We start from the raw sequence: 20,197 nt of genomic DNA, 5'->3' as shown, positions 1-20,197 counted from the left end.
CACTAGCATGCATAACCCACAATGTGCGACGAAACTGATCAATAAACGTCTGCGGGTCCTCCTTGGGGTCTGATCCGGTAAATACTGGAGGGTCTAGATATAAAATCAAGAACTCTCACACTAACCGGTTTATCAGCAGCACCGGTATTCTGCCTCTGAGCCTGAGCAGCTACCAAGCTAGTCAACAACTGCACCGTACTCTGCATATCCTGGTCTGTAGTGCCATACGGTGGAACTGGAGGTGATGGGTGCCTCCTAATATCCTCTGGAGGAGACGGAGTAGATGAGTTATGGGATGGCATCTCACTCTGAGCCTCACTTTGGCCTGCTCTGGCTGGAGGCACCTGACTGGTACCCTCTCCCACAGATGTATCAAGCAGTCTACTAATCGCTTGCTTCCTAGTCGAAGGCATCACTGAAAGAAAACAAGATGAATATTAGAGACGAACACTTACGACTCAACTCTACGCACGATCTAGATTCAGGAAGAAGGTAACAACCCTAAATGTCATGTAGCCTTCTAATTATAAATGTGGCGCGCTACACATCCATAATCAAGACTCTACTAGACACGGCTCATAGACAACCCCTAGGACAGACTTGCTCTGATACCAAGTTTGTCACGACCCAAACTGGAGGGCCATGACTGGTACTCGGGCCATACCTGCCGAGCACCAACGCACATTTTATCTAACCTTTCTTGTTATCTATAAGGGCCAATGAGATCAATATAAATGGTAGACATGAATCCTAAACAACCAACAATGATAGATAATGACATGAACATATATAACATGGGTCGACAAGGCTATCATGAAGCTATGTATAAGGTACAAGCTGACAAGCTGCCATGAGAGACTATACAACAAAAATTAGTCGACAAGGCAATCCAAACTATACATGAGTCGACACCTGTCTATGAGCCTCTAAAGGAACATAAGTGCTGCAACATTGCCGGAATAGGGCCCCGACATACCCATAATGTCTATAACAAAAATGCATACCAAGACCATGGCAAGTCCGGAGAAGGGGTCTCGCCAATAACCGTTGAACTGGGCAGCCTACTATGGTGGAGGAGCTTCGCCTACCTGTTTATTAGGACCTACAACACGACATGAAGCGTCCACAAATAAAAAGGACGTCAGTACGAATAAAATACTGAGTATGTAAGGCATGAAAGCATAAGTAAAAATAGTAATGTAAACAGGGATAAAGAATATACAACCTATAACATCTGGGTACCTTTGAGGGCTACTGACATGAAATGCATGATACGCATATATATATATATATATATATATACATAAACTTTTAAAACATACACCTCTGTGGGATTCATCATCATCATATCATACCCAGCCGTAATAGACTCGGTAAAAATGTACCCGGCCATCATAAAGCTCGGTAGAATTGTACCCGGCCACGTGGAACTCGGTAAAACAAAACTAATCAGTAGTTGCACAATAGGTGTCGTAACCGACCGACTATAGCGCGGCTCGGCAGAGTAAAATAGATACATATGTATGATGCGTGCTGGACTCATTGGAATCACATTTTGAACCTTTCAAAGTGATGTAAGGTCGGTATCCTCCATACACGTTATTAGGATTAACTCTTCATCAAGAATCTTATAAGAATCAGGAAGTATAAACAACGTTGATAACATAAGAATAAGAGAAGTAACATCAACATCAATCGTTCCATAAGAAGGGAAACAATGTAAGTACTGCTAGCTTCTAAGAGTGGAGTATCTTTGGAAGCTCGTTCATTACATTATGTACAATCGGAGTTGTGCAAAAGAAGGAAAGGGATAGCCTCACATACCTTGTATATACTTTCCAACCTCAAGATATGCAAATGCAACAACTCCTTAGTCTACAATAAGAGAAATGACACTATCGTTATCGTTTAAGCGTCGTAACTATTATGTATCGACCGCAACCTAATTTACGATGAAACGGACAGCACATCCCCTATTTATATGACTTCCCACAAGTTAAAACAACCACCAAACAGTCCAAACAACATCAATAATAATCATATTGAGCCTCACAAAATAGTCCACCAACCAACAACATTACTAACAAGCCTTTCGATATATTGCTCATAAGTTCTAGCTTCAACGACTTAGCCGTAACTTGGATAATCTTAAATACATGTAGGGTAAGAGGTTCCTTACCTTTAAACAGAAAGAACAACTCCAATTTGACCTTAATTGACCATGAAATATCCCTCCAATGCTGCCACAAAAACAAGGAAGTGAAACTAGCAATCAATTAGAGTTTTTCGACACTAGAATCACTGTAGAAGACTTGAAATAACCTAGGATTGATATTAAAAACTTGAGGGAGTATTTTACAGAACATAAACCACTTAAAACAACCTCCCACACGAGCTGGAACAACACAACAATCAGCAACAACAAGAAGAACAAGAAACTTACTAGCGCCACGGGATTCCTGACACTTAATTTGTGTTGTTTGCCCTTTGTTTTGGTCTTGGATCATGAGAGAACCTTGAGAGAGTGTTTTTAGGGTTCTAAGGTCTGAATATACTGAAATATAATGACTTAAAACGGGGTTGAGGCGTGTTATATATATCCATATGTCTCAATCGCCTATGTGGGCCCCATAGAGAGTTGCTTGGCGCAGTCTCGCGAAAATGCGAATATCTCTCTACTCCAGGGTCGTATTGACAAACGGTTTAATGCATTAGAAACTAGACTCATAGATCTTCAATTTCGTGGATAGATCACCCTATAATTCCAATTAAATTGGGAGAAAAGCTTAGTAACATTTGACCTAAAGTTTAAGTAAAATTATGAACGTAAGTTGCGACAACTTTTGTCGACTTTTGTTTCATAACTCGCTTGACTTCAAGACTTATGATACGGATATTATATGATTCAAATACCTTAAAATACAATCTCTTGGGAATATTAATCACCTCTAGTTTTACCAGAAAATATGGGTTACAACATCCTTGATTCGTTTAACTTCTAATGCTTGTTAACCACTCTTATACACCCTTGTATCGTTTAAGATTAATAGGATTAACTTCTTATCATCTCAAATATAATCTCATCTCGGATTTACGTCGACTAACTTACAGCGTGATCTAACGTACGCGAATGTGGGTTGTAATAACTCAGTACTCTACAGGGCCAATCCAACCCAGGGAACTCCATCACAAATATAAATAACTAAATAAGGCAACTTCATGCCCTGGGAAGTCCATCCCAAACATAAATAAATAAGGCAACTCCATGCCGTGGGAAATCCATCCCAAATATAATGTCATCTGCGCTCACTGTGGGGGGGGAGGGGGGTTCATACACCGGAGGGCAGAGGGGCTCCTTCAGCCCAAGCGCTATAATAAGCCATTTAGGCCTGCTGCGGCGTGCAGCCCAATCCCATAACAATAAAGCCTATAAGGCCTTCTGCGGTGTGCAATCCGATCCCATAAATATACCCACAATCAAACCCTTGGCCTCAGTTAGTTACCAATCTATCCAGTCGCTCGGGCTCACAAAGTCATGAAACTAGCCTAAAACCCCAGAAAATTTTGTAGAACTTAAGTGTAAAGTCCGGTAAAATTTGCAAAGAAAATAATATTTCATGGTGCCGGACTAAGATTACGTGTTTGAGAATTGTAGCTCGCCGCGGCTCGGACCTTTTGGGTTGAACAATTCACGGGAAAGTAAAGGAAATTTTTTGGCAGAAAAGTGCATTTCTGCGGTCCATTATGCGACCGCAGAATTACTCTGCGGACCGCATAATGGCCGCAGAGTAAGGCAGTTAATTGGGTCAGTTGGAAGCAATTGTGCGGTCAACTATGCGACAACAGAACAGTTATGCGGACCGCATAGTGATCGCAGACTCAGGTAGATTTTTGGTCATTTTGGACACCAATTATGCGACCGATATGCGGTCCGCATAACCATTATGTGGTCGCATATGCGACCGCAGAACCTGTTCCGGATCTTCATTTTTGGGTGTTTAAAACCCGACCCTATTTCGTTAAATACACTCTTTGGGTCATTTTTGAGGTATAATATGATATTTTAGAGTGAGAGAGAGTGCCCTAGGGTGAGAAGGTGTTCCTCAATAATTGATTATTCAATTCTTGCTCAAGTTTTGGAAGATTAAGGAGGGAAACTCACTAGGTCTTCATCCTAGAGGTAAGATTCTACACCCTAACCCTCAATTTCGAATTTTGTCTAGAAATGGGTAATAAGCAAGATAATTTCTAGGCAATAGGGTTGTTTATTTTACATGCATGTGTTATCAAAGGGTTTAGAAAGATTGTTAAGCTAAAAATGGTAAAGATTGGGTTGTGGGATGATGGAATCCTCCATAAAAGGATCTTGAACCTTAATCCACGCTTAGTGTTTGATAAAATGCTCAAATGAGCTGAGACCATGAATATCTTCCTAATTATGGTTCAATTTTGTTATGTCTCAAATAGATTGGGATTGCTAGAATTTCCGGAACATTGTAGTAATTTAAGGAAAGCTCAATTGAGGTATGTTGGCTAAACTTTCTCTCTTGGAATTGAATTCCATAATGTTTCCGTGAGTTTCAAAGTATGGATTGCGTATTAAAATGTGGTGGCTTGAATCGTATTTCAAATAAAAGCTAGTAAGCCAAATTGTGTGAGAAAATCTCAATATTCTTAAGACTCTTAATTGCTCATATGTGTACCTAAAGTCTTGATTGGAAATGTCTTATTGTTGATAACCTATAAAGATAGTTGGAAGTGAAATCAGTAAATTGGGAATATAAAGTGTGGCCAACGTGCTAATAGTGAAAGTTATACTTATGACCAATGGTACCAATGAAATGAAATAATGTGAGAAAGATTATGAAATGAGCTTTGACTTAACTATTCCAAAATTTACTTCGACAATATAATCGGCTAAAAGTTTATGAACTCAAGTGATGCCCATATGTGGCCGTTTTAGCTAATGCTATGCTTTGTAAGTAATTTTCAATGTGTTTTGTATTCTTACATATTCGTGAGTGAAAATTGTGTATGATTTTAATTTGTACTTCGATTGCCAATCATTTTACTCCATTTATTGGAAAGAAATCGATTGTGTTTAAAGCATTCATTTCTAATGAATTTAAAGTTGTGATTTCCGGAATATTCTACTTGTTGATAATTATGATGATGATCTATGAAAGGGAAGAAATGAAAGTATGGAATATGAAATACGGCCATTGTGCCATGAATAAAGAATCATATGTATGGCCAAGAGAGCCAATAAAATAATAATGTTGTAAGTGGTTGAAAGTACAGATTAGGTGATATGTGGTGTGAATGGTTATGAGATGTACGTATTTGTACTTTTGTTTCCAATGTGTTATGAAACCCTATGGATGGACTATGAAACGCATAGGTATATTGTGTTATGAAACCCTATGGACGGTCTATGAAACGCATAGGTATATTGTGTCATGAAACCCTATGGACAGTCTATGAAACGCATAGGTATATTGTATTATGAAACCCTATGGATGGTCTATGAAATGCATAGGTATATTGTGTTATGAAACCCTATGGACGGTCTATGAAACGCATAGGTATATTATGTCATGAAACCCTATGGACGGTCTATGAAACGCATAGGTATATTGTGTTATAAAACCCTATGGACGGTCTATGAAACGCATAGGTATATTGTGTCATGAAACCCTATGGACAGTATATGAAACGCATAGGTATATTGTGTTATGAAACCCTATGGACGGTCTATGAAACACATAGGTATATTGTGTCATGAAACCCTATGGACGGTATATGAAACGCATAGGTATATTGTGTCATGAAACCCTATGGGCGGTCTATGAAACGCATAGGTATATTGTGTTATAAAATCCTATGGGCGGTCTATGAAACGCATAGGTATATTGTGTTATAAAACCCTATGAACGATCTATGAAACGCATAGGTATATTGTGTTATGAAACCCTATGGACGGTCTATGAAACGCATAGGTATATTGTGTTATGAAACCCTATGGATGGTCTATGAAATGCATAGGTATATTGTGTTATGAAACGCATAGGTATATTGTGTTATGAAATCCTGTGGACGGTCTATGAAAATCATAGGTACATTGTGTTATGAAGTACATTGTGTTATGAAATCCTGTGGACGGTCTATGAACGCATATGTACATTGTCTTATGAAATCCATTGTGATATGAAATCCTGTGGCGGTCTATGAAACGCATAGGTGCATTGTGTATAAGAGGTATAGATGTACGGTATGAATAAACACTATGGACAGTCTATGAAACGCATAAGTGTATAATATGATATGTGAACACTAAGGACGGTCTAATGAGACACATTATTAATGCAGACAATAGGTGCCCCTTTTGTTGTCCTTGTTTGTACAGGTTGTTTCAATTACATTATATTATGTGTTCTACGTATAGATCATATGGGCATTCTATTTTAAAAGAGGATTTCTAGCTATACATACTAGTGCTATTCGACGGTACTAACGTCCCTTTTGTCGGGGGAGCTGCATCTTTAATGGATGCAGGTGGCATTGATCATTGATAGCAATACACTCCTTTCAGCCGATTTGGTGAGCTTCACTTCATTTTGGAGTCATGTATCTTTTGTTTCTCATGTACTTTGTGGTTAAGGTATAGCCGGGGCCTTGTTGCCGACATTTTCATATGACTCTTCAGTTGTATTTAGAGGCTCCGTAGACAGGTTGTGGGTGGTATTTGATGTTGGAAATTGGATTAGAACTGTTGGTATTTGGCAACATGTTTTTCATTAAATCTATAAACTCGTACTATTTTGGAAATATTGAATGATGTTGTTAATAGGAATGAAATGGAAGCGGTTAATGAAATCTCTTCAGTATTTGGTTAACGGAGTACATCTCCTTTTTATTCACGAATAAATTTGGGTAGAATGAAATATAACAGGCTTGCTCAGTCGGGTTCACTCGGTTGAGCGCCGGTCGCGCTCCTCGGTTTTGGGGCATAATAGATGATATGATGAATCAATAAATAGCAACAGAGACTGAGAGATAATATGGAATGAATGAACATGACTGAGTATGAAATTACAATTTAAACAAATAATTCAACAGCAATACGACCTCGGTGGGTCTCAATAATACCGACATAAGCCTCAACATGATTTTTAACATGATTCTCAGCTCAATTTCTCTAACACATGAAAGTACATGGAAAATGCCAAGATTATTTGACTACACAATTACACGAAATCAATTACGTCACAATTTCTACGGTGCACGCCCATACGCTCGTTACCTAGCATGTGCGTCACCTCCAAACAAATTACATAATACGTATTTTCAGGGTTCATACTGTCAGCTCCAAGTTTAGAAATGTTACTTACCTCAAACCGTGCAATTCTCTATTCCAATATGCCTTGCCTCGCGAATCGGCCTCTGAACGCCTCGAATCTAGTCACAATTAATTTGATACAATCAATACAAATTATAGGAATCAATTCCATATGAAAATACTAAATTTCCCCATTAAATCCGAAAATCTACCCAAAAATTGACAGTGGGGCCCACATCTCGGAATCCGACAAAAATTATAAAATCCGAACCCACATTCAACCACGAGTCCAACCATACAGAAATTACTCAAATTCGACCATAACTCAGCCTTCAAATCCTCAATTAAAGTCTATGAAATGTCCTACCATTTTTAATCAAAAACACTAATTTGTTGATAAAAATAACAATAGATTCGTGTAATTTAACCAAAACCTAGTTAGAATCACTTACCCCCAATCCATATGGTAAAAATCGTCTCAAAAATCACTTCAATCCGAGCTCCCTAGATTCAAATGTGTTAAAAATGATCGAAACCCCCGTTTTAAAATCTGTCCAGGTAAGTCGTATTTGACACTTGAGACCTATAAATCGCATTTGATACTTGCGATTTGCTTCTGCCCCAGAAAATAGCAATCTTTTCCGATACGAAAATGGGCATAACTCTCTCATACGATGTCTGAATTCGACGATTCTTTTTGCTATGGTTCTGTAATTTCAAAACGGATATAATGATTCAATCAAAACCGAATTTGGAGCTAATTTGCTTAATGTTGTACCATTTATACTTGAAAAAATGACGTCGAAATATTCTAGAAATATCCAAATTAAATTTCGGGCAAATCACCATCTGGATCTAACGGAATCATCAAAACTTTGATCCGAGGTCGATACTAAAAAGTCAAATTTGGTCAACTCTTTCAACTTAAGGCTTCCAACATGGAATTCATTCTTCTGAACATATTCTGAAACACCTGAAAATAAAACCGACGATTCACACACGTCATAATACATCATATGAAGTTATCCAAGACTTCAAATAGTTGAAAGAAGCGTAAATATTCAAGACGACAAGTCGGGGCGTTACAGCAGGCCCTATGACTGGGCTGTAAACTTGGGCAAATGTTGTTACAACAAACAAGATGGCATCCAGTGGAATGGCTCTTAACTTCATTGCACCGACAATTCAGAATGGGAAGAAGGTTGTAGAGCTTGACCAGGAAGACACTAAGGAAGAGAATGTGAAGTGGGAGCATGAAATTGTGCTATATGTGATTGGCTATTCGCCACCAATCGGAGCTCTAGAAAGACACTTTGTGAGACAGTGGAAGTTTGAAGCCAAGCAGCAGATCTACTACCACAACGATGACTACTTTGTAATTCGATTTGCCAATGTTGCAGAGAAAATGAGGTACTATTTTCTGGACCACATACTATTAACAATAGGCTTGTGATTGTGAAAGCTTGGAGCCTTGAGTAAAATTTCTATGATGAGGTCCTACGAGTTATTCCAGTTTGGATAAGATTGCCAAATCTCCCAATTAACTGCTGGGAGAAGAAGACACTTAGTCAAATTGACAGTGGATTGGGGAATCCTCTATTTGCTGATAAATGCACAAGTACAATAGCTCGAATATCATATGCTCATGTACTCATTGAAATGGATGTCACACAGCCATTGCCGAAGAGTATAAAGGTGAAGTATCCCAAGGGGAACGTTTTTGAACAAGTAATTGAGTTCGACTGGGAGCCTGAGTATTGTGCAACTTGTCTACGTATTTTCCACAATTGCCAGAAGGGACAGGAAATGAAAGCTCAGTCAAAGCCTGTACAGGGAAGGAGTACCAAGCCCAAACAAGTATGGCAGACCAAGAATGTTGAATCACTTAAAAGCAAGGAAGCTACTCAAATTAATGTCAATAAGGCCCTGGAAATAAATGCTACAACTGAGCAATATAGTATACAAAAGTCTGTGGGAGAGCATGGAGAAATCAGCTGCGGGGGAACTAGGTTGCAAAGACAAAATAGTAAGCAGATAGGGCCACAACCTATGGTCCCAAGCCAGGGACCAGATATGCCAAAGTCAATAGGGGGATAGACAGGGGTCATAGGCAAATCAACTGCTAAATCTGGTCGCCCAACAGCTATAGCAAAAGGAAACATTGATACTAGGGATGGTTTCAACCCACTGTTGAATGCCACAGGTGCTAGGATGACATAACTTTCTTTCCCAAATGAAGACAGGGCCAAAGTAGCAAGGTGGAGCAAATGATCCAAACTACCACTAATATGAGTGTGGTCATTTGGGACGTTAGAGGTCTAAATAAAGCTTATAAGCAACAGGAGCTAAAGGGGTTTATAAGGGAGAAGAAAGTGGTACTTCTAGCTATTATAGAACATAGAATGAATGAAGATAAAGTAGCATCTACAATTAGGAAAATTGCACCTGGATGGAGTTGGTGCTCGAATGGTACTATTACTACTAAGGGGAGAATTTGGGTGCAATGGGACGCTAGTAAGATTGTTTTCTCCATGATAGATATGAATGCTCAATGTATACATGGGGTTGTTAGAGTCCACTAGACAACTATGAGTTTTAACTTTACAGCAGTATATGGTCTACATACAATAAATGATAGAAAAGGTGTATAGAAAAATATTAGGGATACAAGAAGCAGAAGTGAGGGATCTCAGAGACCTACTCTGTGATATGGGATTGACAGAACTGCAAAGTGTTGGTAGACAATATCATGGACTAATAACCATGTGTATAATAGAATTGACAAAGCACTGGTTAATGGTGACTGGAATATTCAATGGCCTACAACAAGAGTAATAGTGATGGAACCTTATTTCTCTGACCATAGCCCCTACAGATTACACTGGAGACACAAAGTATGAGGAGGGCAAGACCTTTCAGATTCTTCAATTGCCTGGCAGAAGACGAGAAGTTCCTATCCTTAATCAATGCATGTTGGGGGTCAGATGGCCAAGTTTCTATGAGAAGTCTATGGGAAAATATTAAAATGGTAAAACATCAGCTGAAATCATTTAACAACAAGGAATATTTGGGGATTGATAAAACCGTAGAGGGGATAATTCCTAACCAAACTTGTTCCTGTGTGGCACTGAAGATGAGACACATGACCACTAATTTTCAAATGTAGCTTTACAACACTAGTCTGGTCTAAAGTCCTGGCATAGCAAGGAATTTCTAAAAGCACTACAGGATGGAATGAAGAGATAGCATGGGCCATTAAATATGCAAATGGAAAAGACGCTAGAGCAGGAGTATACAGAATGGCATTGAGTGGATGCATCTATTACCTATGGCAAGAGAGAAAATCAAAGGATTTTCCAGAGCAAAGAAAGGACCCCTGAGACTATATGGAGGCTGATCATACAAGATATCCATGGCAGAGGCCAATGGTGCAAGAAAATAGAAAGTCACATGCAGAAGCTTAATTTCTATCCATAAGTAGCTGAAGTAACCTAGAGATGAGATATAGGCTGTACAGTGGAATGGGGCTGAAAAGATGTTAGTTTTATAGGAAGTTAGGGATGTCCAACTAAATTTTTTTTTTTTTTTTTTTTTTGGTTTGTCTTACTGTAAATACTCTTTACTTGGCAATAAAATGACTTAATTCCCAAAAAACAAAGTGTAGCTTATTAACAATAGGACCTTTCTTAAAATCGCCAGAAATTTGCAACAACCCAAAGTAAACAATAAGGTAAATTCGTATGTGACCAAGAGTAATATCATAAATCTAACATACATACTTGTGTTTTTCACATTACAATTTAATCATTATAGTACGATTTATTGCTTTCACCTTGAATTCAAAGTCTGATTCATGGTCCTTTTAATTAGCTAAAATCTTGCTCATGAGAAGTAGTTGTGCAAGTATTTCTTATTTATATTTTACTCCTTAATGATGAGGAGTAGCTTTTGTCTCTCTTTTTCGAGGGAAGAAGGGAAAAAAATTATATAAAAAAGAAGATTACAGAAAAGATAATGAAATATTTGTCGGGATTTCTTTTAACATTTTTATGCATCCAAGATCAAGACGAGTAACTTCATGTCGATATACTTTCTTTAAAGATCGCCGTTAATCAGTTTAAGTTCTAAAAACAAACGCTCTAACAATAATACTGAAAAATATAGACCAATTAATACCAACAAGTGGAGTTTACCTAACATCAAATATATATATATATATATATATATATATATATATATATATATATATATATATATATATTGGTCACTTGCAAATGAATTGACATGCATGTAAAGTCAATGACTCAATTCATAATTTAGACCACTATGTTTCATCGAACAAATTTTTATATTGTCCTGCCAACTTGCGATGGCGAAGAAACAAAGGTCCATTTTGTTCCTTCTCCTTCCTTTTCTTTTTTGAGATTATGGGTGTGTTTGGTACGAAGGAAAATATTTTTTGGAAAATATTTTTTAATTTTTTTATGTTTGATTGGTTTAAATATTTTGAAAAATATTTTTCTTATGAACTCAGGAAAATGTTTTCCTTATCAAGAGAAGGAAAAATATTTTTCAAAACTCTTTTTCAACCTTCTCCACCCTCACCAACCCACCCCACACCCATACACCTAACCCCACCCCATGCCTACCCACCTCACCCCCTCTCTCAGAAAAGACTTTTATTTTTTCAAATTTCAATTTTTTTTTTGTCACCCCCCACCCCCCGCAAAAAAATTTGTAATTTCAATTTTCTATTTTTTCATTTTTCTGTACCACCCACCCCGTCAAACCCCACCCCCTCCCGCAAAAAGATTTTTTTTTTTTTTAACTTTTTTTTTTGTAATTTCAAATTTCTGTTTTTTCGTTTTTCTCCACCCCATCCCCCTCCTCCCCGAAAAAAAATATTTTTTATATATATTTTCAGTTTTAGTTTTTTCATCTTTCGGTTTACATGTTCGAAATTTTACAAGTTCCAAAGTTGAGGTTTATGTGTTTTGGAAGTTTACGCATACCAAACACCGAAAAATGAATAAGATTACTACTTGTTTTCCAAAAATATTTTTCGTTATACCAAACACACCCTATTTTATGTTCATTACCTATAATAAGGACAAGGTGGGTTGGTCTGATGGTAAGCACTCTCCACTTCCGACCAAGAGGTTGTGAGTTCGAGTCATCCCAAGAGCAAGGTGGGGAGTTCTTGGAGGGAAGGATGCCGAGGGTCATTTGGAAACAGCCTCTCTACCTCTACCCCAGGGTAGAGGTAAGGTCTGCGTACATATTACCCTTCCCAAACCCCACTAGTGAGATTATACTGGATTGTTGTTGTTGTTGTTGTACCTATAATAAAGACTTTTTACACCGGCTAAATTGACACAAAACAAGATGTAGTTCTCATTGTGTCTAATATAGTAACCTAGAAAATAAATTATTATAGTAACATACTAAATTATATTCATAGTGTATATAGCCTGAAATATATTTTTTCCTTTTTGATTTTCTTGGAAGGATTAGGAATCGCGCGAGACGGTAGCTGCAAAAAAAAAAACTATATATTTGTCAAGTCAAATATATATCTATATTATATTAAAAGCACGAAAGCCCTTAGCGAAATGTCGTTCATCTTTTTTACCCTTTTAAAATAGAGTTCATATTATACAAAATAGTCATTTGATTATTTCTTTAAATATTTAAGAATAGTCATTTAATTAACTCCCTACTATTTAGGAATAGTCATTAATTATTTTCCAAAAATTGAGAAATTTGATTTTAATTTCCCTTTAGTTCTAGAATTTCAAACTAGGAAAGTCTCGCAGGAGTTTTTTTTGGGTCATATGGTAGGACTACGACTAATCGTCACCTTCTACTCCAATATAGTTAGGAGTATTAAATTTTTCCTTTTATGTTTACGAAGAGTATTAAATTTTATACCATGAACAATTTACACTAGGAAAGTTTCCTATAAAAACGTCCCTTCTTTGACATATATATTAATTACTAATATATTGGATTTTAGAATTAATATATTGGATTTTTTGTTATTTGAACTATGTAACATGATTATAATTCTTTTTATGTTACTAAACTTCCTAAATCTTTTAAGGCTTATTAGGTTAAAAAACAAAGGGCATCTTTGAAAAATTTATGAGGCATCCTGCTTCAATAATGTGAATTTATGTGGATTTCATATTTAAAAACTCTTTAGTAAAAAATGTCATTCGTTCTATCCTTTAAAAATAGATTTCATATAAGACAAAATTATCATTTGATTTACTTTTTTAATATTTAGAAGATGAAATAAATTAGAATTTTTACTCATTAAATATTTTTCTTGTTTGAACTAAGTAGAAATCCGTATATTTAGAACTTTAAACAAAAAAAATTATACCTTCTATAAATATTAAACTTAAATTATGACTAAATACCAAAATTTTATGCCGTGAGTTGTCTCTAATTGCACATTTTTTTATCTCAAAATATATCGTTTCATTGTTCTAAATTTTAGGTGAACAATAATATCAAATTTTAAAAGTATTAAATATATTAGAGAAAGAGGAAACATTGTACTTTGTTCTTTATCCCAATTCAACAATTCCCCTTTTAAATACTATGAGTAGTCATGTGAGATTGAACTGGCTATTTATTTTATTCTATGATAATTATTTTGCTTAAATATAAATATTAATATAGATTTTAAAATATAATTAAAACAAATAGTTGCAAAATTATTTAATAATAGAGAGAGAGAGAGAGAGAGAGAGAGAGAGAGAGAGAGAGAGAGAGAGAGTAATTGGAATAATTCAATAACACAAATGCTTCGTCAAACATAAAGTGCAAAATTTTAATATTTTACCGCTTGAAAACAGAATTTGTTGTGGATAAAAGTATAATTATTATTAAATATCTAAATTTTGATTTGAGCTAATACTAAGAATTTGCATCCTCAAAAAATAAGTATTTTTTAATGCTGAGAATAAATGATTAAGTGTTTGGATTACCTAATTAAAAAATATATTTGAATGAATTAATTAGCAAAATAATCCAATTTCATTCTTTTTCCAAATTCGTCTTATAAGTAAAATAATTTTTCGAGTTGACACAAATATTAAAGTACATAAATTTGTTTTCATAAAATACTATCAGCGATGAAAGAAACCAAAAGATAGAGCAAAATCGGCTATAATATAATACTAAAAACTAAATTAGCTAAAATGTAAATTTAATAAATAAGAATGAAATAATAGAAAATAAAATGTATCATAAAGAGATGTCAGGTGAGATACTACTTAACATACTTATATTTAATATTATAAATATATGTGTAAGCATTTAAATTTTATTGGATTTAAATTTAATAAAATAATTTGGATTATATATTAAATATATTAGTTCAAATAAATATTATGGGCTAATATAATTGGATTAATTACTCAAGTTCAATATATATGGGTTAAATAAATAAGTCTTAATACATTGGGCTAGCCCATTTAATTGGGCTAAAGTGATGAGCCCACTTCATTAAGCCCAAGATGTCATTTTCCTAGAGGCCCGGTTTGGTGCCATATGACGTGGCACGCCAAGTCAAGCGAAAAAGCCAATAAGATCATGCCACGTGTTAAAATGATAAAGCATACCAAGCCACATTAAAGGCTAATGAAATCATGCCACGTGTGCAAGTGACATGTTCTAGCCAATCAAATGCGGCCTTGTCATACTTCAATTTGATTGGTCGGAAAGAGTTTGTTCTTATCATAACTCTTCCCTCCCACAACTATAAATAGGGGTCTTCATAACCCTGAAAAGGGACCAGAAGTTATAACAAGAAGCAAGAAAGAGCTCGTGGATCAAATGCTGCAAATTCCTCCACAAGTTTCAAGCTTCAAGCAATCAAATTCAAGTTCAACAAATCAAGTTCAAGCTCAAGAACGAAGAACAAATCAAGATTCAAGAAGTACGAGTTCAAATCAAAGTTCGTGCTAGTTGAATTCAAGATCATCATTCGTGACAATAAATATAGGTTCAAGATCAAGCTCAAAGGCCCTTGAATTTATATTGAAAAAGTAAAATCATAGGAATCATAGAGATTGTATACTCATTTTACTTGAAATCAAATACTACGATTGTTGCAATATTTTTCGGTCTTGATTTTTTTTTCTCGACGCAATTTATTGTCTACAAATTCTGGCACGCCCAGTGGGACAATCTCTACCTCTCATCTCAACTTTTCAATCACCAAAATCCAAGAACGTCGAAATGGCTTCAAAGAAAATCAACTCCAGATCAACATCCACCAAGGCTGCTAACTCCAGGTTCTATGCTGATGTAGAAAGTATCCTCGATGTTACCTTTGGAAGCTTCGGACCAGTTACGAGGAGCAAAGAAAGCTCATTAGGATAACAAGCACCTCAAGTGTCGTCCGCATCAACCCCTGTTCTCAGATCTTCATCCTCAAAAGGAGCAAGATCTTCCACAAACGCACCCGAAGGAGGAAACGATGTTGCTGAAAAAATCAAGAAAACTCTTGCTCTGCTTGACCTCTCCGGATCCAAGTACTCTGTTGTGAAGGAAGATGATGATGCTTCAAGTGATGAATCATCCCCAGTTACACCGCATAGCGTGAGCCATTCGAGAATCAATCTGTGTGACAATCCATGCTACTCCCCATCATCCACAAAAAGCATGCAAGCCATGGTGACAAACACTTTATTTGTGGAAGAGCAGTTGGCAAACTTGACGGAAGCAATCGCTGGCTTGACCAAGTGCATGCGAAATCAAGATGCTAGGATTGACAATCTAACAGACAGGGTGAAAATCTTGATGGAAGAAGAATCCACCCATGCACCTGGCAAGCTCCCAGAGGTTCCAGAGAGTAATTCTCCCCCAAGACAAGTAGCATCCGCTAATGCTATCCCTGTCTCATCTGAAGGGATGATTCCAATCGATCAACTGAAGGAGTTCATTGAAGGAACTATTAAAAGCAAGTACGAAGTTTCTACCAAGTCCTCTCTTACATACGTAAAGCGATATACTGCGAGGATCGATATATTGAAGATGCATGCTGGCTATCAACCTCCAAAGTTTCAACAGTTTGATGGAAAAGACAATCAAAAGCAACACGTGGCACACTTCATTGAGACATGAAACAATGATGGGACTTATGGAGATTACCTCGTCAAGCAGTTTGTTCTCTCGCTAAAAGTAAATGCTTTTGATTGGTATACAGACCTCGAGGCGAGATTTATTGATAGCTGGGATCAACTAGAGTAAGAGTTCCTCAATCGCTTTTATAGCACAAGGTGCACTGTGAGCATGGTGGAACTTACGAGTACTCGTCAATGGAAGGGTGAACCAGTTATCGACTTTATCAATCATTGGAGGAATATAAGCCTCAACTGCAAAGACAGGCTTAGTGAAGCTTCTGGCATAGAGATATGCATTCAAGGCATGCATTGGGGACTGCGTTACATCTTGCAAGGTATCAAGCCTAGCACATTTGAAGAACTTGCAACCCGTGTCCATGACATGGAATTGAGCATGAGCATGGCCTCCGCTAGAAATGAAAGGTTGCCTATATATGAGTCTCGCAAAGGGAATGACAAGCAAGAAGTCAGAAAATGGAGCAAACTTGTACCCAAGTCTGAAAATAAAGAAACTATGAGTGTCAACACATCACGTGCGAAGTTCACGACAAAGGTGAGTAAGAAGCAGAGTATGAAGTCCACTTCTTTCCAAGATAAACCAAGTGGAAAGTTGACTCTAAAAGAAATGCAAGAGAAGGAGTACCAATTTATGGATTCTGATGAGCCCGCAATTTTTGAAGAGCTCCTTGAGCTAAATCTCATTGAGCTTCCGGAGATGAAGCGGCCAAATAAAGCTGGAAAACAAATTACCCAAATTACTGCAAATACCATCGACTTGTGAGTCACCCTCTGAGAAGTGATTAGTCTTCAAGGACAAAGTCATAAACTTGGCTCGTGAAAAGAAGATTATGCTTGAAGATGAAAAGGCAAGTGTGAACCAAGTCTCTATTACCTTTGGCTCATTCAGTCTAGATGAGCTATGCAGTTTAAAAGAAATCAAAGATGAAGAATTACTGGAGAATAACAAAGTCGAAGTAGACGACCATGATGATGATGAGGGTTAGACATTGGTAACTCGTCATAGGCGCCACAAAAGGAGCCCACGTAAAGAATTGATAGAACAACCAACAAGGAAAATGATGGTAAAAAGACCAAGGAAACGGAATCCCATTAAGCATTTAAAGAAGGCAAAAGTGGAGGTGCGCCACCCTCAAAAGCCACGACATCTAGTGACCTTGGAGGAGTTCTTGCCAAGTTGGTACCGCATGAAAATTTCCCGTGATAGTATTGAGGCCTCTTGTTGCAATGCTGATGAAGGGGAAGAAAAAAGTGATGACCTACCGTTGGCACCATCTTCAGAAAAGCTCATCGAGTCTATTCCTCAAGAAGTTAATTCTTGAGAGGAAAAATTTACATTCACAAATGACGATCCTCTACTAGTTGACACTCCTCATAATCGCCCATTGTACCTGGTTAGCTATATGCACGTTAAAAGGGTAAATCGAATTTTGGTTGATGGAGGATCCTCAGTGAATATCTTGCCAATTCGCACTGTGAAAGAACTTAGTATTCCCATGAATGAACTTTCAGAAAGTCGTGTCATGATTCAAGGATTCAACTAAGGAGGGCAAAGAGCCATAGGTGCTATCAGGTTGGGAATCACTATTGAGGATATGCAATCAAGTGCATGGTTACATGTGATCGATACAAAGACTTCATACAACGTCTTGCTTGGAAGGACATGGATATATGAGAATAAAGTAGTTCCATCTACCTACCTTAATGTTTAAAATACTATGAGGGTGAAGTCGAGAAGAAGATATTTGCTGATGATGAGCCATTCACCGAGGCTGATTCACACTTCATCGATGCAAAGTTCTACTTGAAAAATCGCGCTGTGAAGGAGCTAAAAGCTGATGATGTCATGAAAAGTAAGAATAACGAGCTCACAACTAAAAGAGCTGAGGTGACTGCTGGTAGAGCCAAAGCTGTTACTGAAGAGGTGCAACCTAACTTGAATAAATCTTATAGAGGGGATATTGTGTCTTATAGCAAGAAAGTAACTCATGCGCTCCAATATGTCCCTAAAAGGAAGAAAGATGAAGGTGAATTATCTAATCTCCAAACTAACATGCTAAAGGAGTTAACTCTTCCGGTAAAATGAATTGAGGCAGTAAAGTTGTCCTCAAAGCCACTTGCAGGGTTTGTGGCCCAAAATCGTTTGCAGAATGTAGCACTCCCTACAAAACGAACAGATGAAGGTTTTGATCCTAACGCTTACAGGCTATTTGCAAAAGCTGGATACAATCCTAGTGAGCCAACAAAGTTAGGGGAGCTCATATCAGAAGTTGTGATAAGGCAACCACATGAAGGTTTGGGATACAAGCAATCGTCACCAGTGCGCATCTCCATAAGAAGGGCGACAATTATATCACCGTAGAAGATGAATCAGCCGCTTCTAACAAGCCTTCTGTCTTTGATCGACTTGAAAAATCAACTGCAAGGACTTCCATGTTTGAGATATTGGGTCCATTAAAGAAAGGAAATACGTTCCGGAGAAATTATCAAAATACAAGAACACCCGCTTTGCCCAAAATTCAGAAGATCTCTAAGGATTTCCAAAGTCTGGTTTCTTCCAGAATGAGGCGACAAACAAAAGTCATGGTTTCGTGTGATGAGGTACTAAAGGTGAAGCCATACACTATGGTATATACTAAAGAACGTGATGAAGACGAAGAAAGTATGGGTTCTTCGTATCATGTCACTGCACAAGGCGAGCATGGTGTTTCATCTCTAATGGAGGATGACGAGAAATTGGAGGATGTTTCACAATGTTATCACATATACTTCAATGATAGGGACCCTCAAGAAGATAAAGATGCAAAAGATGCTCCCCTAGAACTTGAAGAAGGGGTGAAGGCAACGATTGATGCCTTAAAAGAAGTTAACATTGGCACAGATGAAGAACCAAGGCTCACATACCTAAGTGCTTTACTAGCAATCGATGAAGAAAGCACTTATATCGAGTTACTCAAGGAGTTCAAGGATGTCTTTGCTTGGAGTTACAAAGAGATGCCTGGCTTGGAACCTAAAGTAGCAGTTCATCACCTTGCAGTCAAGAATGGTGCTCGTTTTGTTAAGCAAGCCCAAAGGCGCTTTAGGCCGGACTTGGTTCCCTTGATTGAAAGTGAAGCTAACAAACTCATTGAAGCTGGCTTTATTCGCAAAGTCAAATACCCAACATGGGTCTCAAGTATTGTCCCTGTAAGGAAGAATAATGGCCAGATTCGGGTGTGCGTTGACTTCAGAGATCTTAACAATGTATGTCCCAAAGATGAATTCCCGCTTCCTATTCCAGAGTTGATGATCGATGCTACTACTGGGTACGAGGCAATGTCATTTATGGATGGTTCATCGGGCTATAACCAAATTCGAATAGCGCCAAAAGATGAAGAGCTTACTGCATTCCGTAATCCCAAGGGTATTTATTGCTACAAGGTAATGCCTTTTCGCTTAAAGAACGCTGGTGCTACTTATCAAAGGGCTATGCAGAATATTTTTGATGATCTTCTCCACAAGAATATCTAACGTCATGTTGGCGACTTGGTGGTAAAGTCAAGAGAGAAGAGCGACCATTTAAAAGACTTGAGAATGGTGTTTAAGTTGCTCCGGAGGTACCAACTTAGGATGAATCCATTGAAATGTGCCTTTGGAGTTACTTCTGTAAAGTTCCTTGGTTTCATTGTCTGACATCGAGGGATCAAAATTGATCAAGCCA

Source organism: Nicotiana tomentosiformis, chromosome 7, assembly GCF_000390325.3.
Source record: "Nicotiana tomentosiformis chromosome 7, ASM39032v3, whole genome shotgun sequence".
NCBI lineage: Eukaryota > Viridiplantae > Streptophyta > Magnoliopsida > Solanales > Solanaceae > Nicotiana > Nicotiana tomentosiformis.
Note: the sequence above shows the minus strand (reverse complement) of the source record.